Below are 24,363 nucleotides of genomic sequence, written 5' to 3'. Positions count from 1 at the left end.
CGCTAGATTCTATGGACTACCTAAAGTGCACAAACCAGACATCCCACTCAGACCCATAGTATCACTACCAGGGACACCATCACACAAACTGGCTAAAGAACTACAGCTGAAACTGAAACACCAAATCAGCGGATCCAGACACTCTACACAGTCAACACAGGAATTCTTGGACATCATCAGAGATATACACATAGACAAGGAAGAAACTATGGTCTCATTCGACGTGACGGCACTGTTCACCTCTATCAACAAAAACCCTAGCCAGAGAAACAACAGCCAACCTGCTGGACATTCAGAACAGACAACAAGACGGGGAACCTATCAACAAAGACGGCATACTCAAACTACTGGACCTGTGCCTCACAACATACTTCACATTCAACAACCAAATATATGAACAAATCAACGGCACACCAATTTGCTCATCCATCTCTGGAATCATAGCAGAAGTGATAATGCAAAGATTAGAACAAACAGTCTTACCGCAAATTCAATCCAAACTCTGGGTCAGATATGTGGATGACAACTTTGTAATCATTAAGAACACACCAGTTCATCAACGCCACACACACAGGAATCCGATTCACTAGAGAGGAAGAAAAGGACAACCAATGCCCATTCCTAGTCGTGATGGTACAGAGAACACTGAACGGAGAATTCAACACAAAGGTATACAGGAAAGCCACACACACAGACCATGTCCAAAATGACGAAAGCAACCACGCCAACACACACACAAAAGAATTTGCATCAAGACTCTGTTCAAAAAGGCCACAACACACTGCAGTACACCAGAACTGCAAAAAGAGTAAGAAGAACACCTATACAATGTATTCGCCAAAAACTGATACCCCCGCAATTTCATCAACAGATGCCGAAAGGAAAGACAATGGAATGAGGACATGCCGCAACCTAAAGGACTACCATACATCAAGAATACTTCTGAACTGACAGCCAGAATGCTGCGACCACTAGGACTCATAACAGCACATGAACCAACAGCCACTCTCAGACAACAACTCACCAGGACGAAGGACCCGATACCCAGCATGAGCAAAACCAATGTAGTTTACAAAATTCCATGCAAGGACTCCACAAAACACTACATAGGACAAACAGGAAGACAGAAGATCCGCATCCATGAACACCAACTAGCCAGGAAACAACATGACCAGCTATCCATAGTAGTCACAAACTGAGATGACAAGCAACATCTGTTCGACTGGGACAACACTACTATTATAGGACAAGCCAAACAGAGAACATCCAGGGAACTCCTGTAAGCATGACACTCATCCACAGATTCAATCAATAAGCACGTTGACCTGGCCACAATTTACCAGCCACTGCAGTAGACAGCTGGAACTGACAACCGGAAGCGGCAGATACAAATCACAATAAATCATAGAAGCGCTTTACAGGAGGCTCCCAAGCACTGAGGATGTCACCTAGACAGGCGACGAAACGTCTGCAACACAAATTCCCAGCTCGGCGCACAGAACCACAACAGGGAAGAGCTGCTTTCATGCAAATCCACATTTTGTATGTGGGAACTGCTTATTAAGTCCTGACAGCAAAACCATCTGGTGAACGTCGTCCCGACTGCTCGAATTTCAATCTATTTTGTTTGAACAGATATTTCAAGGCCGCTGCATATTAGACAACAGGAAGAGATAAAGGATGATTTTGCACTGTGTCCTTCGCAGGACCAGCTTGTCTCCCCAGGCACCTAAAGTCTTTATTGTGGGTCAGAGAGCTTCAAAATTAATAGAGCACTGAAGGAGGCCATTTAGACCATTGTACACCGACGAGCTCTCCAACATCACAACTTGAAAACGGAGAGAACAGAGTGTGTGTGTCTGTGTGCGTGTGCTTGAGAGAGAGAAAAAATAACAGGCAAAAAGGGAGTGAAGAGAGATAAAAGGAATGGAGAGAAAACGGAGTGACAGAGTGAGTGAGAACAATGGGTGTCAGATGAGGGTGAAGTGAGATCACAAGACAGCATGAGGAGAAATACACAGAAATTATATTTAGAAACTCCCACAGACTGCAAGCCCTTTGTCTGGTGCCGTACCCAGTGAGCACAATGTTATCATCCCAGATCATTCATCACCAATAATATCACAGAGCCAGGATGCTGATGGCTGAGCAGGATCCAAAAGAACAATAGATTGGTTCCAGGGAGAAGGTGAATTAATTTAAATATTCTGGGCCAACAGGAACTTGTCGTCCCTCTAGACACTGTGTGAGAGACAGGGCGAGAGAATCTCAGTGAGGGGAATCACTGACAGGAGGGAAATCAACATTTCAGCTGTGGGTCAAATAATGACCAATAAAGTTTGAACACCTCGTCCATGGTTTTGGAATTCACATTTCAATTCATATAGCTCCACATGGTAAGTGTATTTTAACAAACTTGTCTCTTTGTAGTTTTCATGTTTTTGTATGTACAGAAATGCTTGTTTTTCGTCCCTGTATTTTGTGTTGAATAAACACATTTTATTACTGAGGAAGAAAGGACCTGTTCTGATGGGACAGTTTTCGTCTGAACCGTGCTGCGGCCAGAGTCGGGGTGATTCCTAACTAAGGCTGTAGGCAGATCTTTAAACTGATTAGGAGTGTGTGTGAGTGCGGGGTGGGGGTGCAGTTATAGGGTTTAATTAGCATAGAGGGGGTAAGAGTACAGAGCTCAGGAGAGTTTATTTAAATCTGCAGCACAGATACAAATAGGACAGTGTATGGAAAGTTTAAGCAATCAAACTTCAAGCAAACTGGACAAACAAATGACAATGAGAAGAGAAACTGTTAATACAGGATTGAAGGGGTTATATCTGAATGCACGTAGTATAAAGAATAGAGTAAATGAGCTTGTGGTACAGATTAAAATTGGTAGGTATGACGTGATGGGCATCACAGAGAAGTGGCTGCAAGGGGTCAGGATATTCAAGGACATATATTGTATCGAAAAGGTAGATGTTAGAGGGAGTGGATTTCCATTTTTAATAAGAAATGAAATGAAATCAATAGTAAGAAATAAAGAAGGTCAGATGGTGTAGAATTTGCGTGGGTAGAATTGAGGAACCACAAAGGAAAGAGAATCACAGTTGGAGACTTGCACAGGCCTCCAAAGAGTAGTCAGGAGCAGGGGGACAAGATACACCAGGAGATAGTAAAGATCTGTAGGAAAGGCAAAGTTATAGTGATCATAGGGGATTTCAATATGCAAGTGGAATTAGAAACCAGGTTGGTAGTGAATCGCAAGAAAAGGAATTTGATAAAATGTCTACAGGATGGATTTTTGGAGTATCATGTGGTGGAGCCCACTCGGGAAGAGATGTCACTGGATTTAATGAAACAGGCTAGATAAGGGAGTTTAAGATGAAGGAAAACTTCAGAAGCAGTGATCAGAACATGGTTGAATTTATTCTGCAATATGAGAGAGAAGAAAGAATCAGAGTTAACAGTATTTCAGCTGAATAAAGGCAACTGGAGAGGCAGAAGGGAGAAGATGGGTAGAATTGACCGGGACAGGGGTCTAGCAGGAAAGACAGAGGAACAGCAATGGCAGGTGAACCCAATGTTAATACAGGAGACACTGCAGAGATTTATGCTGAGTAATAGAGACATGGTACAGGGAGGATGAGGCAACCAGGGCTGACAAGGGAAATCAGGGATTGCATATAAGCAAAAGAGCGGTGAATGGCAGAGGAAGCGGGAGAATTGGGGCCAACAGAAGGCAAGAAAAAATAAATAAGGAGGGAGAAGGTTAAATATGGGGCTAACTTAACCACTAATACAAAGAAAACTGTAAGAGATTCTTTAGATATATAAAGTGCAAAAAAGAGTAAAAGTGAATATGGACCACTGGAAAATGATACTGGAGAGACAGTAGTGGGAAACAAAGAAATAGCTGAGGAAATTTGCATCAGTCTTCACGGTGGAAGACACGAGAAATTTCCCAGAACTGAAGAGAGTGAGAGGGCAGTCCTGAATACTGTGGCCATCACCAAGAAGAACATGTTAGAAAACGGAATGGCCTGAATGTGGATAACTCACCTGGACCAGTTGGACTACACCACAACCTTGTAAGGGAGATAGCTGAAGAGTTCGTGCAAGTGGAAGTGGTAACCGAAAAGGCCATGTGGCTGTATACTTGCTAACATGATACCCTGTTTAATAAGGGAGTTAGGCAGAAGATGTAAAACTGTAGACTGATTTGCCTAACCTTGTATGTGGGTAACATCATGGAATCCATCGTGAAGAATGGGATTTCTGAATACTTGGAGGTCTTTGGTAAAATAGGACTGAGTCAGCATGTTTCATCAAGGGGAGGTCATGCCTGACAAACCGGCTAGGATACTGTGAGGGAGTAATGAGCAGATTGGATCAAAGAGAACCGATGGATATTATCCATCTGCACCTCAAGAATCCTTTGGCAAGGTGCCATGCATGAGGCTGTTGCGAAAGATATGGGTCCATGGTTTTAGAGGTAAGGTGCTAGCATGGATAGAAGTTTGGCTGTCTAACAGAAAGCAGAGAGTGGGGATCAAAGGGTTCTTCTCAGGATTGCAGCCAGTGACAAGTGATGTTTCACAAGAATCAGTGGTGGGACCACAACTTTTCACTTTGTGCATTCATTATCTATATGAAGGAACTGACCGCATTCTGGCTAAGCTTTCAAACAGTGCAAAAATGATAAAGGGACAGGTAGCATTGAAGAGGAGGTTCGGCTGCAGGAAGGTGCTCTAGCACATTTCCTCAACTTCGCACACCTCTGCCTTTGAACTACACCCTTCCAACTGCAACAAGTTAGAACCTCTCTGGTGCTCGCCTTCCATCCCACCAACCTCAGGATACAACGTATCATCCTCCGCCATTTCTGCCGCCAACAGTCAGAACACACCACCAGAGATATACTTCCTCCCATTCCTATCATCAAACTGCTGAGACCATTCCCTCACAATCTCTCTCTCGTTAGGTCCACGCGGCCCCTTCCACTTCCACCTTCCACTCCCCGCACCTTCCCTTGCCATTGCAAAATGTATGAAAGCTGTGCCAACACCTCCCACCTCACGTTCACCCATGACCCCAATGGATCCTTCCACATCAGGCAGAGAACATCCTGTGCATCCAAACACCTCATCTAGTCTGTCCATTTCTCCTGGTCTCCACTACATTGGCGAGACAGGACGTCAACATGCAGAACGGTTCAGGGAACACTCTCAGACACCCAAATCCAACAACCCCACTGCCCTGTGGCAGAATACTTCAACTCCCCCTCCCACTCTGCCAAGGTCTTACAAGTTTTTGGCCTCCTTCACTGCCAGATTCTTGCCACCTGACGTCTGAAGGAAGAACGCATCATCTTCTGCCTTGTGACCCTGCAAACACACAGTATCAAGGACAATTTCACCAGTTTCTTCATCTCCCCTCCCTCCACCTTATTGGAGATCAAACCCTCCAACTGAGGACCGCCTTCTTGAACTGTCCTACTTTTCCATCTTCCTTCCCATATATCCACTCCACCTTTCATTCTGACCTATCACTGTCACCACCTACCTTCATTGAGCTGTCACCTTCCAAGCTACCTTCCTCCCAGCGCCAGCCCCTCCCATTTATTTCTCTGCCCACTTCCGCCCACCCCACATTCCTGATGAAGGCTTTATGCCTGAAACGTCGAATCTCCTGTTTTTCTATGACAACCCTTTTTGACTCTGATCTCCAGCATCTACGGTCCTCACTTTCACCTACTGAAGGACTTTCACAGGTTTGGAGAGTGAGCAACCAAGTTGGAGATGGAGTACAACGTGGGAGAGTGTGGGAACGCATTTTGCCAGGATGAATAGAGACATGGAGTATTTTCTAAATAGCAAGCCAATTCAGAAATCTGAAGTGCAAAAAGACTAAGGGGTTCCAGTCCAGAAGTCTTGAAAGGTAAACTTGCAGGTTGTCAGTAGTTAAGAAGGCAAATACAATGATGGTATTTATTTCAAGAGCGCTTGGATATAAAAGCAGGGATGTACTCCTAAGGCTCTACAAGGCTTTGGTCATGCCACATTTGGATTATTCCGCGCAGTTTTGGGTCCCATGTCTCAGGAAGGATTCACTGGTCCTGGAGCGTTTTCGGAAGAGATTCCCGCGAATGGTGCCAGGAAATAAAAGCTTAACATATAAAATATATTTGAGGGCTCTGGTTCTATATTTGGTAGAGTTCAGAAGAAGAATGTTAGGAGGTCAACTGAAACTTACAGAATACTAAATGACCTTGGAAAGAGAGGATTTTGGGAAGATATATCCAATGGTAGGAGAGACTAGTACCTGAGGGGACAGTGTAAAGAGAAGACCTTTTCAAAAAATGATAAGGAGAAACTTCTTCAGCCAGAGGGCGGTGAAACGATGGAATTCACTGCCGCAGAGGGCTGTCGAGTCCAGGTCATTGAGAATATTTAGGGGTGAGACAGATAGGTTCTTGACTATAAAGGGGATCAAGGGTTACAGGTAGAAAGTGGGAGAATGGGGTAGAGAAGCTTAACAGCCATCATGGAATGGCGGAGCAGGTTCAATGGGCCTAATGGCCAAATTTCTGTTCCAATGTCGTTTGGTTGCATGGTTAATATTGGCTCTCCTCATTCCTCATTGGAGATGTATCCTGGAATTTGATCACCATATGATTTATAAAGAAATAAATTCCAATACAGATTGCTGGGAAATATCATGTTCCCTCTATCCAGTCTCAGCAGCCATGCCCCAATATCATAATCACACTGCAATTAAAATCCAGTGAAATTTACTTCAATGCAGTTGATTGAGATCGATAACATTATCAGCATGACCCTCACCTGCCATCTCTGACCCTTGAATAACCATCTGAATTGTGTGTCACATCATATTCTCTGTTAATTTATCCATGCCATTTGTCTGTTATCACTCTTGTTGTCATAGGCAATTTTCTGGCAGATTATGGACTAGAAAAGTTCTCTACATGTTTTACTGACATTATAATCACATCACTGATCAGTAGGTACAGACTGTATGTTTCGATTTATAAACGGAGAAACTTGTTTATGTTCTGACAATCCTTTGGCATTACTGCCATACCTAAGGCAAATTGAATGATTACATACATTCAATCTACCATCTCAAATATTTCTTCCTGTTCACCCCCACACACATATCGCATGCCAAATGTCTAAACTATAAATGTTCTTTTGAATTTTAATAAAATCAATATTGAATTCAAAGGGGTTAAAGGGGTTAGCTGGAGCTATTTGTTCAGTGACTGTGATTAATATCAATCTCCGTGGATCCTAATTATGGCGTGAAGAGTTTCCGTCATTGAAAGATAAATGGGCTCTGTTCAATGTGCTATCCCACAGTGTGAGTAGGAACATCACTGACAGCACTAACAGGGATCAGCAGCTCGAGAGAGAGAGAGGGAGGAGACATCAGAATCAGAGAATATTAGACTGGAATGTTCCAACAGTGGATCAGAATCTGAGAACTTTAGACTGGAATGTTCCAACAATGGATCCGAATCAGAGAACATTAGACTGGAATGTCCCAACAATGGACAGGAGATTATCCTGGGGTCTTTACTGGCTTTCTCGGCCTTGGATATCATTAGCATCACGGATCCTGGATATCCTTTGGATTATTCAAGGTGGTTACTATCCCATCCTTGCAATAGTTGGTGTTCCTGGTAAGTCATTATATTTGTCTACTAAACCGGGTTGAACTGAATTTCTGCTCATGATATATAAATTTTGGAAAGTGCAAGTCAATGTCTTCAGTTCCAAACAAAAAATCCTTTCCTTATAAAAAATAACTATCAAACTACTATTTATAAATTACTCACTGATATGCGAGAAGGACACAGAATGTTCTCAAACTCCATAATCCATTTTGTCCTTCACAGATTTACATCTCCATGTCCTCCCCACTCACCAATCCTGTCCAAAACCACCATCATGATATCTCAATCTCGTCTGCAGTGTCAGTGCAACTTCTGAATGAACCATAATTTTTGCCTTTGTTCAATCTGGATGCAACAGTTTCAACTGCCTTCTAAACCACATGTCCATCACTAAATAATTGCTCTTGAGGATGTTTGACGTGTTCTCTGCACGTGCAGGAAGACAGTTTATGGTGGTCAAGCCATTGACTCATAATCTAGAGCCACAGAATAATAGTCTGTTGATATCTCATGAAGGAAAGTGGTGGAATTTAAAAGCAAACATTATTATTTGTGAGAAAAACCCACCTGCTTGCCTGAAGTCCTTTAGGTAAGTCAATGTGCCAACCTTCCCTAGTCAGGTTTACGTGTGACTTCATTGATTAACATGTGGGTGTACTGCACCTTTAAACTACCTGACAGCACCAAGTCTTCTGAAAAGTAGATATACCTTAACATTTGGTCGAACAACTCGATTAGCTCATTGTCTTGAGACAAAAACAATTTCAGCCAAACAGTTTAAATTATACCCCAAATGACCCACCTCCAATCAAGTTTGAATGTATTATATTGGTAATCTTAAAAGCCAATGACACAATCCAATAGTTTGGAGGTACAAGACCGTGAAAAGTTGAACAGTTGAGAGCAGAGCTGCCAAGCTACCAGCATGCAAAGACTGCCTGAAAAATAGCTCCCTTTAAAGTATATTTATTGATTAGTAACTAGTGAAGCTGAATCCCCCAGAAGAAAAGAAGACAGGAATATGGAGAAGAACCGAAAGCTTCCTGGTTTTGAGATAAGACGTTTTATTTTGTAAATCTTAATTAGGAGTCCTATCGGACTCGTATTGTGGAGTGGGAAGGTCAAAGATAGGTTAGAGGAAGAAGTTGTAAATATTCGTTCGATTATTATTCTCTGTAATACTTCAAGAAATAAAGTTGTTCATTTTTACTTTAAATAGTTCTTAGACTCTAGAATTATCATACATTACTGCATTGGATAAATCTTTTCTCTGTTGCTGGTTTTAATTAAGAAGGAGAATTTATCCTGTGTTGTAACACTACAAACCCCCAGCAATGTGTTTACTCTTTACTGTCCTGTGGAACAACTGAACCAGCCACTCAGTCTAAGATTGGCGTAACATGCTGCCCTGAACAGGGCTGCATACATCCTGTGAGAGAAGAACAAAAGTCAAGACAGATCCCTTCCTCTACCTGTTTCCCGTAGTTGTACATCTCATTTCTATTCAGGTAGGCGATCATTACATCTTTTAGCTGTATTCGATCTCATTGAAGTTCTCCCCGAGTGTGAGGCACATCTCCATAGGCAACTCTGATGCTGGCTTTATTGATGCTGACGTACAGACATAAGGAACTTATAAATTCCATGTCAGTCGTAGTGCATAGAGAAATAATGGTGTTTCATAACACAGGAAGAAAACGGCGATGTCGAAGTGAGAGAAAAGAATTATTGTGATCATCCCTGAGTGTGCTGAGGCAGTATTTGGCTTACTGTGGATAGACGTTCTCTCAAGTCTCACCAGACTAATCCCTGGGATGATGGCAACATGAACAGTGAGTGAAGCTCAGTGAGAGAATACGGTGATTGCATTGAACATTAAGGGGGATGTACAATCAATTATGATGTTATAAACAGACACTGTTATGGTGATAATTTCCATGGCTTTTTTTTCACTCGGGTTACATGATTCTCGATAGTTTAAGAGTCTCTGAGAACGTTCCACCCAACTACTCCCGCTACCTATTTCAATTCAGAGAGAGAGAGAGAGAGAGAGAGGTTCAGGCTTTCAAAAAAAAACTCTTCCAACGTTAATGCAGTTCAATTGTTGCGTGATCCTGCATCAACGTCATGCTATCCATAATCCCGACAGAAGCAACAGTACCTTCATTATAAAAGAGTTAACTCTTCCCAGCAGCTTCTGACCTACATACAGCACATTGGAGTGACTTCTCGGAGATAGAAGATGCCTCCTTGAGACTTTACTCAAAATATTTGGTTTCCCTCCTCACTGCCCGCAAACAATGTTAAGGTAACACACGTTCTACAAACAATGGAACCACGATTAACACCATGGAGCACCCTATCAATGCAGTCTCGGTTTCATTTATTTGTCATGTTAGAGTACCAATGACGCCCTCCTGTTTCTGTGTAACTATCTCGTGGGGCTAAATAGCCTCCTCCTGGTCTCATGGAACAGTTTTAAGGGTCTGATTGGGCTCTGCCTGTTCCTGTTTAACAGCTCGATGTACAGACCAGACTCCTTCTCTTCCTGTGGAATAGGCAGATGGATAGAATGGGCTGTCCCTCTTCCTGTTCAGTACTTTCCACGGGCTCAATGGCTTCCACATATCAGTGTGCAAACAGCCTGGGATGCTGATTGAGCTCCTCTATTAACTGTGGAAATGTGCAGTGTCTGGCAGCGCTGTTACGTGAATGTTACCGACACTTTAACAGCACAAAACGGAATGCTGTCCTGGTCTTGCTGCACATAGACACAGAATGGTTCAGGAGCTGATGGGGCACAAAATCTCTGAATATTGTGTGATCTTCAGTCATCATACCTACTTCAGATCTTATGATGGGGAAAGACATTGATGTAGCTGTTGGAGATGTTTGTGCTGAGGAGGCTAACCTGAGGATCTCCTGCAGAGATATCCCGGGACTGAGAGGATTATTGGCCACCGACCACAAGCATCTTTCTTTGTGCTCTGAAAGACCCAGACAAGTGGGAGGTTACACCTGATTTCCATTCAACTCAAATAAGTGGGTGGCCCTGATGTCATCCTCAGTCAAATACTGACGTGGTATCAAAGCCATTCACTGTTTGCTGAGCCCGTGTGTCCACCTCTCGTTCATATCAATGAGGTGACGATGTATGTGTAAGGAATGTTTTCCTCTCACAGCGGGTAATCAATGTCAGGAATTATCTGTGCTAGCGAGTTATGGGAGCTACATCACTGAAAGTATTTAAGGAGGACTTGGATGGATTTTTGACCTGTCAGACAGCTAAGGGACGTGAAGAATTCGGCATTAAAAAGGAGTTAATGCCAATAGTAGATCAGCCATGATGGTAGACAATGGCTTGATCATCCGAATTTGCTGATTCGGTTCCTTATGTCCTCATATTCTGTAATTACGAAGTTAATGGTTGTAATTTTCCTGAACGTTCTGTTATTGAACGTTGCAATCAGACAGAGCAAAGTGTTTTGTGAGTCATCGCTGGGTGAGATATGGGGTTGTATTCACAGTGAATCTGGTCCTATATTATGACCAACAAATAAAGCACAAGTTTCAGAGAGGAGACACTCTGCAAAGAGACCAGAGGCGTCTTTCGAACCCAGCCTGGATTTCCAAATAACATTTTCCAACCCACACTAAACCGTGTGTGTGTGACAGTCTTGAGTGATTGAATGAGATGCTGTGTTACTGTGGATCACGTAATTAGAGCAAGTGGCCTCCAAATGCTCCTTGCAGGAGCTGTGAGTGGTTGAATGGAATATAAGAACATAGGACTGAGCAGCAGGAGTGTGCCATTAGACACTTTGTCACCGCTCCATCATGTGATTGTGGTCTCCCCAGCACTTTTCTGTCTACATTTTCTACATTCACTTTTCTGTCAAATGTCAACAAATACAACTTTGAATAAATGCAAACATCCAGGCACCACAAACTTCTGGAGAGGGAATTTCCACTTGGACAGCCCTTTGAAAATTTCTCATATGTGGTCCAGTCAATGTTGGAGGGTCACTGTTTCCTTTTCCGCCACACTCCTCCACTGGTTACACCGATCTTAAATGTAACCAGTTTAGTGATGTGGCCAATGATATCGGTCTCAGAGTAGATCATTTTCTAGAAAAAAACTTTACAGACTGACACTTTGCTATCTGGTGGAACAAAGTAAGAGAAAGGGATCAATCGGCTGTTGCTTCTCAGGCAGGGAGCAATTTTCTCCCTCTCTGTGTTGAAACATACAATAATGTCAACTGAACACCAAAATGGGCCATGTGTGCTCTCCTGGAGCATTCTCTGGTAAACCTGATTATGGATTATATGCAGGTGCGTCATTGCTCTTGTTGTACACAATTCCATTCAATCTCAAAAAGTCCCCACTTTATAATTTGATGATATGCTTATACGTGTCTGTGTAATTTGTAAATATTGGTAGTTGTCTTCGTAGTATGCGTATTGATATCAATACATCTTTTTCTTCAAATTTATTCTCTAACTTTAGTCTCCCCAAAAAGAGATAATATGCATCCAGCTGATGCACTATTCTGAAAGTCATGGTGTTTCAATACTATTTCTATGCTAAGATCGGAACTGATTATCCCCCATAACCAAAGGCCAGGAATGAGAAAAGGGAAGCCTCTTTGAAAATGTCGAAAATAATTATATCCTTTTATGTTAGTGTTAGAGAATCAAAACTGCACACAGTGCATCAGGTGTGGTCTCAGCAATGCCTTGTACAGATACAGTAAAACATTCCTGCGATTCAACCTGATACCTTTTGTCAAAAACAGCATCATTTCACGAACCTTTCAAATACATTCTGCATCTGCAGACTGACTTCACATGATTCATGTCCCAGGAACATGGAAACCGCCTGTGTCACAGAGTACTGCAATCTCTCTCCATTTAAATTGATTACCATTATTTTATCCTTCATGCCAAAATACACAATTTACCTTATGTGATTTCTACAGAAGGTTTGCGCACTAACCTTCCCTGTCAGTAATCATATTGCAGACTCAGTATCTCAATTTGACGACACAATGAATGACCATCTTGATGTACGAGCTAATTGAGCTCCAAGCCATTCCCTCCCCTTCCTCCAGATCTTTGATGCAGATTTTTGGTCAATGATAACCCCACAGTGATCTCTGAGGCATTCCATCAGTTAGAGCTTTGCAGGCTGAAAGTAAACATATCTCTCTACTCTCTATTTCCTGCTAGTGACATATTTCCTGTTCCCGCGTAGCCGTTCAGGAGGCTTGAATGGCCTCGTCCTGGGCTGTGTAATGTACTCAACGATATGAATTACTTAATTCTATATTCCTGTATAATTTCTTAGAGGGGCAGAATGGTCTCCTCTGTCTCATTGTAACGATCCTTTCTGACGGATTGGGGTGGTCCCCTACCCTGTAACAGCATCGAGTGGTGGATTAAGGGAACAACACATGGGTTTGGGGCGGCAGTGTATCTCTGTAACAGCCTCGCGGGTGGATTGAGATAACAACACATCCAGAATTCTCATGGCTGGTCCGATTGTCTCTGATCATCCCTCTCCTGTCTATTCCCGATAAACATTTACTCTTGTGTCCAGCAAAGATCATTCGAGCTCAGCCTAGAATATCCTCAATAACAGAGTCATCCGTATTCCCTGAGGATGAGGATACCACAGACCGCACGGCACTAAATGCAAAGGGTCATCTTTATTTCATTGTCGGACCCATTACATTAAAACTGTGCTAACCTCGCATCAAATCACCACCTCTTTTCATGCTTAAGGATATACTAATTATGAATAACCATAAACCATTCTGCCCTCCAAACCTGTCCCACATTCCCACTGACTCTTTCCAGTCAAATATGTATCAAACCCAGCCTCTGCTGCAATCTCAGAAAGTGAATACTTGACAGCATAACACCACGTGAGCATAAAAAAGGAGCAGAATGAGGCCATTCGGCCCATCGAGTCTGATATGCCATTCAATAATTTCTTGTATGTACACCAAACTCATTATTCTTGTTCCCTTGATAAACCAAAAACGTGCCGATTTGAGTCCTAATGACACTAGGGCGTGTGTGTGTGTGTGTGTGTCCATGTGATTGTTTTCTGTGTATTTGTGTGGCTACATCTGTGTACGTATGTATCAGCCTCTGTGTTTTTATCTGTATTTGTGTCTATTTGTGTGCAACTGTCTATGTCTCTGTGTATTGCAATGTGTGTGTATGCCTATCTCCTTATATGTGTTGTGCATTTTAATATGTTGGGGTGTTACCTATACGTCTGTGCATCTCTGTGCAGTGAGGTATCTGTTTTTGTTTGAGAGTGAATGGACTGATGTTGGAACTGACAGTGGGTTTAAAGTGAGAACTGAATGTTGCTCTTTACTCAGTTGACGTGAAATGGATGTTTCAGAAGCTCCACATGAGCCAACTTGTTTCTGTCCGGCTCATGCCAGGTTCCTCCCCACATGGCGGGAGAAAGGAGTGTGAGGGAACAGATATCAGGCACAGCACCACCCGGCTTGGCTCTTTCTATCCCATTCCAGACAGTTTCTCCTGGAACAGGAGAAAGAGAGAGAGGGAGGGAAAGTGGAAATGGGTGACTCTGCTGTTAGTGCTGGTGGATGTGGGGCTGGGGGGATTGGTGAGGTGTCTGGAATGAGTCAGTCGACAGTTGTAAATCAATTTAGTATTATTAGTGTCGGGGGTATTGCGTAGGTGACAGAGAAAGTGAGGAAGAAAGTTGCTGAACTCAATCGTGAGTTTGGAAATGCCTGAGCCTTATTTGGAAATAGAATGCGAGCCTTGTTCGGGGGTTAGTGCTATAACAGGTATACAGGGAGTGTGAAGGAGCAGATAGAATATGGTGACCCTTATCCTGACAGAGCGGAGAAGGTTATTGACGCTTATCCTGTATCACAGCGTCACGATGACCCTTCTGGGGTGTCTTGTCCAGGTCTATCACCAATAACGCCACAGACAATGTCCCTCAGATTCAGTATAAGTGGAGTTTACAAATAACAAGGAGAAGCAAACATTGGTGTATTCTATATCGAAACTAAAACTGTTGCAGAAATTCTGAGCGTCATATGCTCTGAAAATTAGACATGGAAATATCATGGATACTGCAGTCTTACTGGATGGTCTCAAGTTGCATTTCAACAGCGTTGACTAAGTTACTGCTCATGCTGTGAAAAATAAATTCTCTAAATGTATATCAGGTGGTTTGAAGAGTATGTATTGAAGCAAACTAGAGATAAAGGTATTTTTTTCGGATTTGGTGTTGTGTGGTCAGGAGGACTAATCAATGTCCTTGTTCGGATGCAGCTTTGGAGGAGTAGTGACATTAATATGTTGTATTTTACACATATAAAATATGTGTCTGCATACAATATAGAATGTTTGTACATTTTGGTCAAATTGATGGAAGCATGGAGCCGAGAGGGTCAGGTTTGTTCCAGTGAATTGGGAAAATACAAAATAACATTCTGTGGGAGATAAGCAATGATTGTTAGAGTCATAGAGTCCTATAGGCCTTTCAGCTCAAACTGATCCATTCCGACCAAAATGTCAATTCACACTAACCCCAGTTCGCAGCCATTGCCCCGCATCCTTCTCATCCTTTCCTATCCTGTATTTGTCAAAATGTATTCTAAATGTTGTGAATGTACCCACCTTAACTACTTCTGCTGGTAGCTCATTCCATATGCGTATCACCCTGTGTGTAAAAAAGTTGCTCCTCAGGTTCCCTTGTATTCTTACCCCTCTGAATTGATGCGCTCTAGTCCGTGATTGTCCAATCCCGGGAAGTAAAGGCTGGGTGCATTCACTCTATCCATGCCTGTTATGATCTTATGCCCTTCAATAAGATCCTCTCCCCAGTCTCATACACGCAAAAGTATAAGGTCCTAGCTATTCCAATCTCTCCCGATAACTCAGAGCCTTGAGTCCTTGGCAACATCCTTGTAAATTTCTTCTTCACTCATTCCAGTTTAATAACATCATTCCTATAGCAAAGTTAACAAAACTGATCATAACGCTATAAGTATGGCCTCATCAGTGCCCCGTGTTCTGCAACACAGCTCCCCAAATTCGCTTCTTAGTGCCCTGACTGATGAATGCCAATGTGTCAAAAGTGTTCTTCATTGCCCTGCCTACCTCTCTATCAACTTTCAGAGAACCATGCACCTGAATTCCAAGGTCGCTCTGTTCCACTACATTCCTTAACATCCAGCCATTCACTATAAAACTCCGATATTGATTTGAGTTTCTAAAATGCGAGAACTTACACTGATCTGAATCCATTTACCATTTCTCGGCCCTCTTCCTCAGCTGATCAAGGTACTGCTGTAAGTTCTGAAGTTTCTGATAACCTTTGTCATTCTCCATGTAACCGCCTATTTTATTGACACTTTCAAACTTACAAGTCATGCACGTACATTCTCATCTAAATTATAGATACATGTAATATATAGTGGTGCCAGCATCGCCCCGATGCATTCCATTAGTCCCAGGCCTCCAGTCTGACAAGCATCCTTCCACTATTACTCTTTGCTTCGTGCCATCAAGCCAATTTTGTATCCAATCTGGCAGGTCCTCCTCAATTTCATGCGATCTAACCTTACAGAGCAGCGCACAATGTGGAAGCTTATTGATGGCCTTACTTGAATCCATATAGACTACGCATACCACCCTGACCTCCTCAACGTTGCTGGTCACTTCGCCAAAGAATTCGAACAAATTTGTGAGCTATGGTGTCTGATGCACAAAGCCATGCTGACTTTGATGATAGACTTTTGCCCGAAACGTTGATTTTCCTGTTCCTCGGATGCTGCTTGCTCTGCTGTGCTTTTCTAACACCACTCTAATCTTGCTCCGAATCACACCCTGTCTTTCCTAATGCACGTATGTCTTATCTCTCAGAACCTTTTCAAGTAAGTTACCTCCTACAGATTTTAGGTTTAGTGGTCCATAGTTCGCAAGTGTTTCTTTGTATCCCTTCATGAGTAAGGGCACAGCATTCGCAACCCTCCAGTCCTCCGGGACCTCACCTGTTGGCCAGTGATGATGCAACCATATCAGCCAGGGCTCCCACAATTCCTTCTCTGACCACCTGCAGTGTTCCTGAATATATCAGGTCAGGACCAGGAGATTTATAGAAATAAGGCAAAGTCTGAATAATGCGTCTATTTATTTCAGTTATAAACACCAAAGAATGGGAAAGTGACACATTGATGTTTAACATAACAAATTAGAAAACGTATTAGTCATAGGAAGTGGCTTCGGAAGAATTTCAGTCATTGTGGATACCTGAGAATTCTCAGAAATTCATGATGTAGAAACAAGGGCCATGAAATTGATAAGGAAATCAAAAACAGAACATGAATGCTAACACACAAGAACAAAAACACTGCATAAATCTACAATTTGTTTTTCAAAGGAAATAAAGTAAAAGCAAGGTCAAATATGGAAATTGGTAATCGGGAGAGGAGAGTTTACTGTGAAAAACAGGGAAATGGCCAAGAAAATAAACAGCTACTTTGCATCAGTCTTCATGGAGGAAGATCCACAAAATCACCCATTAATACCCAGTGATCATGTCGGGCTTGTGCAACTGAAGACATACAGTCAACTTATATCAGTAACAAGGTGGTATTAGAGATTGTAACTGGATTGAGCATTGCTAAGTCTGACAAACCTGATGTACTTCATATTAAAATGTCAAACATAAATCGGCAATGGAAATATTAATTGCACTGTTGATGACTGTGTTTCATTTTCCTGTGCATTCTGCAGAGGCTAGAAGTCATTGTGGATAAATGGAAGTTAGCAAGTGTGGTCCAAGCACTATAGATTAATGGAAGGAATCCAAGCATCTATGAAGGGAAGAAGACATAGTTTGGAGAATTGCCGAACAATTAACTTGGCATCTGCAAGTTGGAAACTGTTGGAATCTATTATACAGCATGTGATATTGGATATTTAGGAACTAATAGCAACAATGGACTGAAGGGACTACAACAGTTCTTATTTTATATTTCACAATGTTTAAACATATTAATGGATCTGAACACTGTGTCGGGAAAACTGCATTGAGGAGATTTTCTCAATGAACTAGAATGGGGAAGGCTCAATGTGTTGAATGGCCTACTCCTTTCCCGATGTTTCTGTGCAGCCTGTGGGAAAGCTCTGGAAATGTTGTCACAAGCTCTCAGATGTTAGGAAGGAGGACTCTGCAGTGTCAACAGGACTGTGATTCCCGTTCCCTTTTCTGATATCGAGGATGGTGCTGGGTATTCTGTCTGGTTTTATCCTTTAAGACCTTGGAGAAGTGAGGTACAATTGAGTGCCGTGCTTGGCCGTTTCAGGGACCATTGAAGGCTCTGTGTCTGGAGTTATTTTTAGCCCAGACCAGGAAAGCACGGGAAATTCACTTCCTGAAAGTACGTTGGGAAAAGAAAATGGATGTTTGCAATCAACATTGGATGCAATGTCACTGTTGCCATCACCAGTTTCTAGATCATGATATTTTATTAATTTTTTTGACCTCCACCAGCTGCCCAGAGCATTATCCTGTATTGGATTAGTAATCCAGTGACATTTCCACAACAGCACCATGTCCACAAAGGAACATATCGTAAATCACACTGAGCGAGTCATTTCTGTACGGCTTGACAGCTCTGTCAAAATGAACTCCCACCAATGTGATTATCGTGAAGGCACTGAGGGAATGTTAAATGGTCAGAATGTAATGATTAATCTATTAGGGGACGGGACATAATTGAGTAATTTTCCACATTGCCGGGGAGTTGTCAGAGTTGGAGCTGGAATGGAAAAGCTGCCCCAGGGACACGGCATGTTGTGCAGCATAAGTCTTCAGTACCATTGCGGGAATGGGGTCAGGGCCCATTGCCTTTGTCATATCTACGTGTCCAACTGTTTCTTCATGTCAAGTGCAGCGAATCGAGTTCGTTGAAGACTGGCATCTGTGATTCTGTGGGCATCATGACGAGTGTGACGTGGATCATTGATTCAACGCCTCTGGCTAAGGACGGTGCAGATTCTACATGCTTGTCTTTTTCATTAATGTGCAGGGCTGTTCCATTACTTAAAATGGGGATATTTGTGGAGACCGTTCCTCCAATAAGTTGTGTAGTAGTACACCGACATTTATGTCTAGATGTGGCAGGACTGCAGAGCTTAGATCTGATCTGTTGGTCTTGGGATCATTTCGTTCTCTCTATCAGATGTTAGTTCTGCTGTGCGGAATGAAACAATTCAAGTGCAGTAGCTTTAAAGGTTTATCATCAGCTTTAGGTACACATGGTCCTGACCTTGGCATGTTCACTCACACACATCACTGAACCATCACTTGGCTTGGTGGTAATTGTAGACTGATGGAATATCCTGGGGAAAATGATAAGATTATGTTTGAATACAATCCTGCTTCTATTGCTGCTGTTGTCAACAGCATCACGTGATAGCCCAGTTTGAGCTGTAATATCTGCAATGCAATTCTACTGACTGTCCCCCAGTTCATATTGAGACCCATTCACCCATCAGCTGTGAACTCAGTGACATCACCTGGTTTCTGATGCGGTAATACTTCCATTATTCAACTCTCATTCTGCTGAGGGCCTCTCCTGGGTGTCATGTTTCCAATTTGTTGCATTACTCAAACCCTTTAACATATTCATCTGACACTTCTCCTTTATCTTAATGTCATCTTCTGCGGTTCAATTGAATGTGTTTCTCTCTGGTTTTCTCCCTGACCATGATGAAGAGCTCTGTGGTGTCAGTGATGCCAGCCACATGCAGTTTCAGAGCCAATGAATGTGTGCACTTTGCATTATCGTTCAGTTCCCAGGGTCCGACGCTCCGTGTTGGACAGGGCGTTTGAGAAGCTTTCACAAATTGGAACTTGTTCAAAAATTCCTGAAGAAACAAACCAGGTCTGCGGGCGTATTTTGTCGTGAATGTAGAGTTAATCTTTTGGGTCCAGTGAACCTTTTACGAAGCTCTCAGTTTCTCCAGTAATTTTTGTATTTTTAGTTCCAGTATCCTTCGCTATTTCTTTAATTGAACATTTGTGCTGTGCCTATTCGTTTCTGGAGAAACCCAGCAGGTCTGGCAGCATCTGCAGAGACAGAGAAACAGAGTTAGCCTTGCACGTCCGTGTTATTTGTTCAGAACTGAAAAAAAGTTGGAAACTGGGCTTTTTAATCCCTTGCCGGAGTTGGGGAATGCATGAATTGGAAACGAAGGCATGGCATAAGATAACGGGCTATTAGCAGTTGTGAACGAGAAGATGATGGAAAATGGGTTTAAATTAAGATGCGAATGGGGGAAAGGGGTTCTCTCTAACTGAGGGTAAAATAAAGAAAGCACAACCACACAAGGTCACCGAAAGAACAGGAGAGAGAATGTTGACCATGTGGTATTGTGTAGATCTAGCAAGAGATAGGTTTTCAGTCTACAGATCATCACCTTCTTCACACTAAGGAATTCAGGTGCTTGACCTCTTATTGGCACTAGTAAGAGTTTCATGCTACCTTAGTTTTGTAACATAGAGTAAAACTAACAGTATGAAGTTTGGGCTGTTTTCTTTACCTGTCATCTTTATAATTCTTTCAAATTGGAAGTGCTTATTGTTAAATATTTTATCTTGAAGTTGGTATCAGATGGAGTGTAGGAGGTTGAGGGGTGACATTCTCGAAGTTTATAATGTCTTGGGAGGCATGGGTGGGGTGAATAGCCAAGGTCTTTTCTGCAGGATCAGGGAGGTCAAACATAGACGCATAGCTTTAAAGTAAAAGAGGGAAAACTTGAAAGGGACAAAGGGGCAACTTTATTTACACAGAGGGTGATGTAAGTATGGAATGAGCTGCCAGAGGAATAGTCATAGATGCAAGTACAGCTACAATATTTCAAAGACATTTGGACAAACATAAAAATGGGAAACGTTTAGAGGCATTTGGGCCAAGTGCAGGCAAATGAGACCAGTTTAGTTTAGAAAACCTGGCCAGCATGGACAAATTGGACCAAATGGTCTGTTTGTGCACAATATGACTGTATGAATCTAGAAAGCGAGGAAGATGTATGAAAAGATATGACGTAATAAATTTGCAAGAATTTTAAAAGCAAGCATCACGAGCTTTTCCGTCTGTATAAAGAAAAGCTTAAAAATGTGTTTGTGAGCTGAGGCAGAAGTGCAGTCAGGAAAGTACATTGAAGCCATATGGAGGGTGTTACTAGGGAACTGGCCACAGGGAACAGGCGATAAATTACACCAGTATTTTAAATCGTTCTTCATGGGGAAAGTACTGTAAGCATTTCAATGGTATAAACAAAATGGTAATAGGAAGGAATTTCTTGAACTGTCTGGAACAAAAGTAGCAAGGTTTTAGACTAACAGATAAGAATAAGGATAGCAGGTCAGCAGTTAATTTTAAAAGAAGTGGTCACAGAGTGACTAGCGGCACTGTGTCAAATATTCCATAACACTCTGGATTACAGGATTGTTCCAGCGAAACTGGAGACCCTCCAATGCGGCGCCTGTCTTCAAGAAAGGAAAGAGACAGAAAGCAGGAACCATTTTGCCTAACCATTATTGCTGGGAATCTTCCAGAGCCTGTTGGTAAGGAAGGAATTGCAGAGCAGTTAGAAGAGCTAAAGCCAGAGTTGGCATGGTTTTGTGAAAGGGAAACGACTTTTGTAATGTAAAATCATGCATTTTTTTTCTCGAGATCCCTGAGAATGTCAAGATTAGAGTCAGGCTGGAAAAGCACAATAGGCCAGGCAGCATTCAAGGAGCAGGAAAGTCAATGTTTCGCGCAAGAGACCTTCATCAGGAACTCCTGAGAATGTGACAAACAGCCTTGGTAAAGGGAACTAGTCAACATGAGGCTTTCCAGAGATTTGCCACAAGGTATCACAAAATAAATGTTCTGACACAAGACAGAGGCTTTTAGTTTGATGGAATGACGGTGGGTTAACACATAGAAATCGGAGAGTCAGGATTAATGGATCTTCATGAGAAAGATGTATCTACTGGATTACCACAAATATCAGGCCGATGGCATCAGTTATTAACAATCTACACTGATAGACTGACGGCGGGAGCTGAATGCAATATACATCCGAGTTTCTGGATGACACTGAGAAGCAAGATTCAGGCTGTTATTTAATGGAGAGGACTCCCAAAAAAGGAGCAGTACAAAGGGATTGGAGTGTTCCTGTGCAAGAAACGTAGCGTCAGCATGCTGATGTTGCAAGTAACTAGGTTGGTTCATGAGGCGAGTTCCTGGCATGAAAGGTTTGATTTGTTGAGTGCATCGAAAATGGTGAGGCGATTATTCATTACGGTTGAAATGCATAAGGGTGATATTACTGAAATGTACAAGATACAGAGGGGGCTTGACAAGGTAAATGCTGAGAAGGTGTTTCCTCTGAGTCTCGAATTCAAGGAGATAGATACCGACTAGAGTTTCAATCTTCTCTCAGAAGTTAGTGAATGTCTGAAATTCCATATTCCAAAAGAGTTGTGGAGGGATACAACGAATTGCGTGGGAAAGCGGAGTTCAGACCTGGAGCCGATCAGCAATGTTCTTATAAAATGAGCGTTCAGGCTTGAGGGGCCGACTCTTGTTTCTTTTTCTTGCATTCCTATGTTATGCTTTTGGAAAGTAACGGGTTATTTTCCTGGAAATCGTATTGTACAATGTTGCATTCAGGGAGAGCAGAAGATTTGTTAGAGTTAACCCTTGGTGGGGTATGGTGGCTGTATTCACTGTGAATCTGGGTCTGGAACATGACTCACGTATGGAGGAGAAGTTACAGAGAGGGGAAGCCTGGAAAGAAGGATTGAGGTTGGTGGTCACTTTCTGACTCAGCCTGGATTTTCTAAGTACATTTCTGAAACTGCAACAAACCATTGGAGTGGTCTCGATCTGCCCCTGTGTAGCAGGTCCCAAGGGCTGAATGGAATATAAGAACACAGGGCTGAGGGACACAAGTGGGGAAGGTCTTGCCTCATCTCATTGTGTTCCCAGCTGCACTTTTCTCTCCATGCACCATTATCCCTGATTCACCTGGCTATAAACAATCAGACGAGGCCAGCCTTGCTTTAATATAATGATTCGACCATCCCAAACTTCTGAGAAAGAGAATTCCCACTTTAATGAAATCCACCTTTGAGAATTTCTCCTTAATCCGGTTCTGACTGAAGTTGGAGGGTGTCAACAGTTTCATTTTCTAGTCCCATTCCTCCACTGCTCATAACACATTTTAAATGTAACCGATTATAACCGATGATATGACCGATTATAAAGGTTTCAGACTGGGCCTGATTCAGTGACAGGAACAAGTCAGGCAGATTTCTTTCATCAGCCGCAGGTAACTAATAGGGATAATGGAACAGTATGGTGGATTTGTGGTTAGCACTGCTGCCTTATATCAGCAAGCAGCTGAGCTCAATTCCACCCTCGGCCGAACCTCTATGTGGAGTTTGAACATTCTTCCCTTGTCTGTGTGGGTTTCTTCCCAGTTCTCCAGTTTCCTCTCATATTCCAAAGATGTGCAACTTAGAGTGATTGGCCATGCTAAATTGCTCAGAGTGACCAGGAATGTGTAGGTTAAGTGGGTTAGTCATGGGAAATGCAGGGTTACATGGATAGGGTAGGGGGACAAGTCTGTTTAGGATACTGTTCGGTGGATTTGTGTGGACTCGATGGGCAGAATGCCCTGCTTCCACACTCCAGGGGTTCTATGACAATGACTTCAAGTTTGGACTATGCAAGCACCCAGTGGGTATCTAGTTGATCCATTCACCTCAAGGCATTGTATATTGCAATAAGATCAGCTCTCATACCAAGGCTAACCTATTAAAGTCTCCATGTTGTCAGCACTTCGTCCACCGAATAAGTGAAGGGAAGCACCACTGAACTGCTTCCAATATTATTATATTCTTTCTCAGATAAGGATACCAAAATAAAACAAATCTCACACATCGATGAGTCGGTTCATGTTCATTTTTTCAGGGTGTAGTGAGTCTTTGGAATACTCTTCCCTGCAGACCATTCGAGGCAGATATTGAATATTTTTGAGGCAGGTTGACAAATCGCAAAGGAGTCAAGGATTATCGAGGAGTGGGCAGCAATGTGCCGTGTGGGAAAAATGTAGACAGTAGTACTGAATGACACGGCTCCAGAATATCCAGGAATTAAACGAAATGATAACATCGATAAAATTTTAAGGGGTAGACAAGATGGCAGAGATCTGAAAGGTCTGCTTTGCTGGGCTCTGAATCACAGTGGTAATCTAACCGACCTCACCACAGTCATTTACTTAACATTCAACACGAAATGAGCTACAGAATCCTTACTAATCCCGTTTTGTCAAATGGAAATGACAAAACACGGGAAAGGATCGAGTAAGTCCCAACACGCAGGGCAACGTCAGAAACTTTCAGCACGCCTGAGTCTGTAGTTGTAACCCACTCTGCTCATTCGATAGACCCAGTTACTCACCAGGCCTTGGTCTCTGAGTTCACCAAGTTACGTGAAATGATTGAAGCTATGATTGAAGAAAAGTTCAGCAGGAAACTAGAACCGCTCTCAGCCGTGCTCCAAAAACATGACGAGCAAAGTGAAAACCTTGGAAAG

This window comes from Hemiscyllium ocellatum, unplaced genomic scaffold, assembly GCF_020745735.1.
Source record: "Hemiscyllium ocellatum isolate sHemOce1 unplaced genomic scaffold, sHemOce1.pat.X.cur. scaffold_93_pat_ctg1, whole genome shotgun sequence".
Classification (NCBI taxonomy): domain Eukaryota; kingdom Metazoa; phylum Chordata; class Chondrichthyes; order Orectolobiformes; family Hemiscylliidae; genus Hemiscyllium; species Hemiscyllium ocellatum.
Note: the sequence above shows the minus strand (reverse complement) of the source record.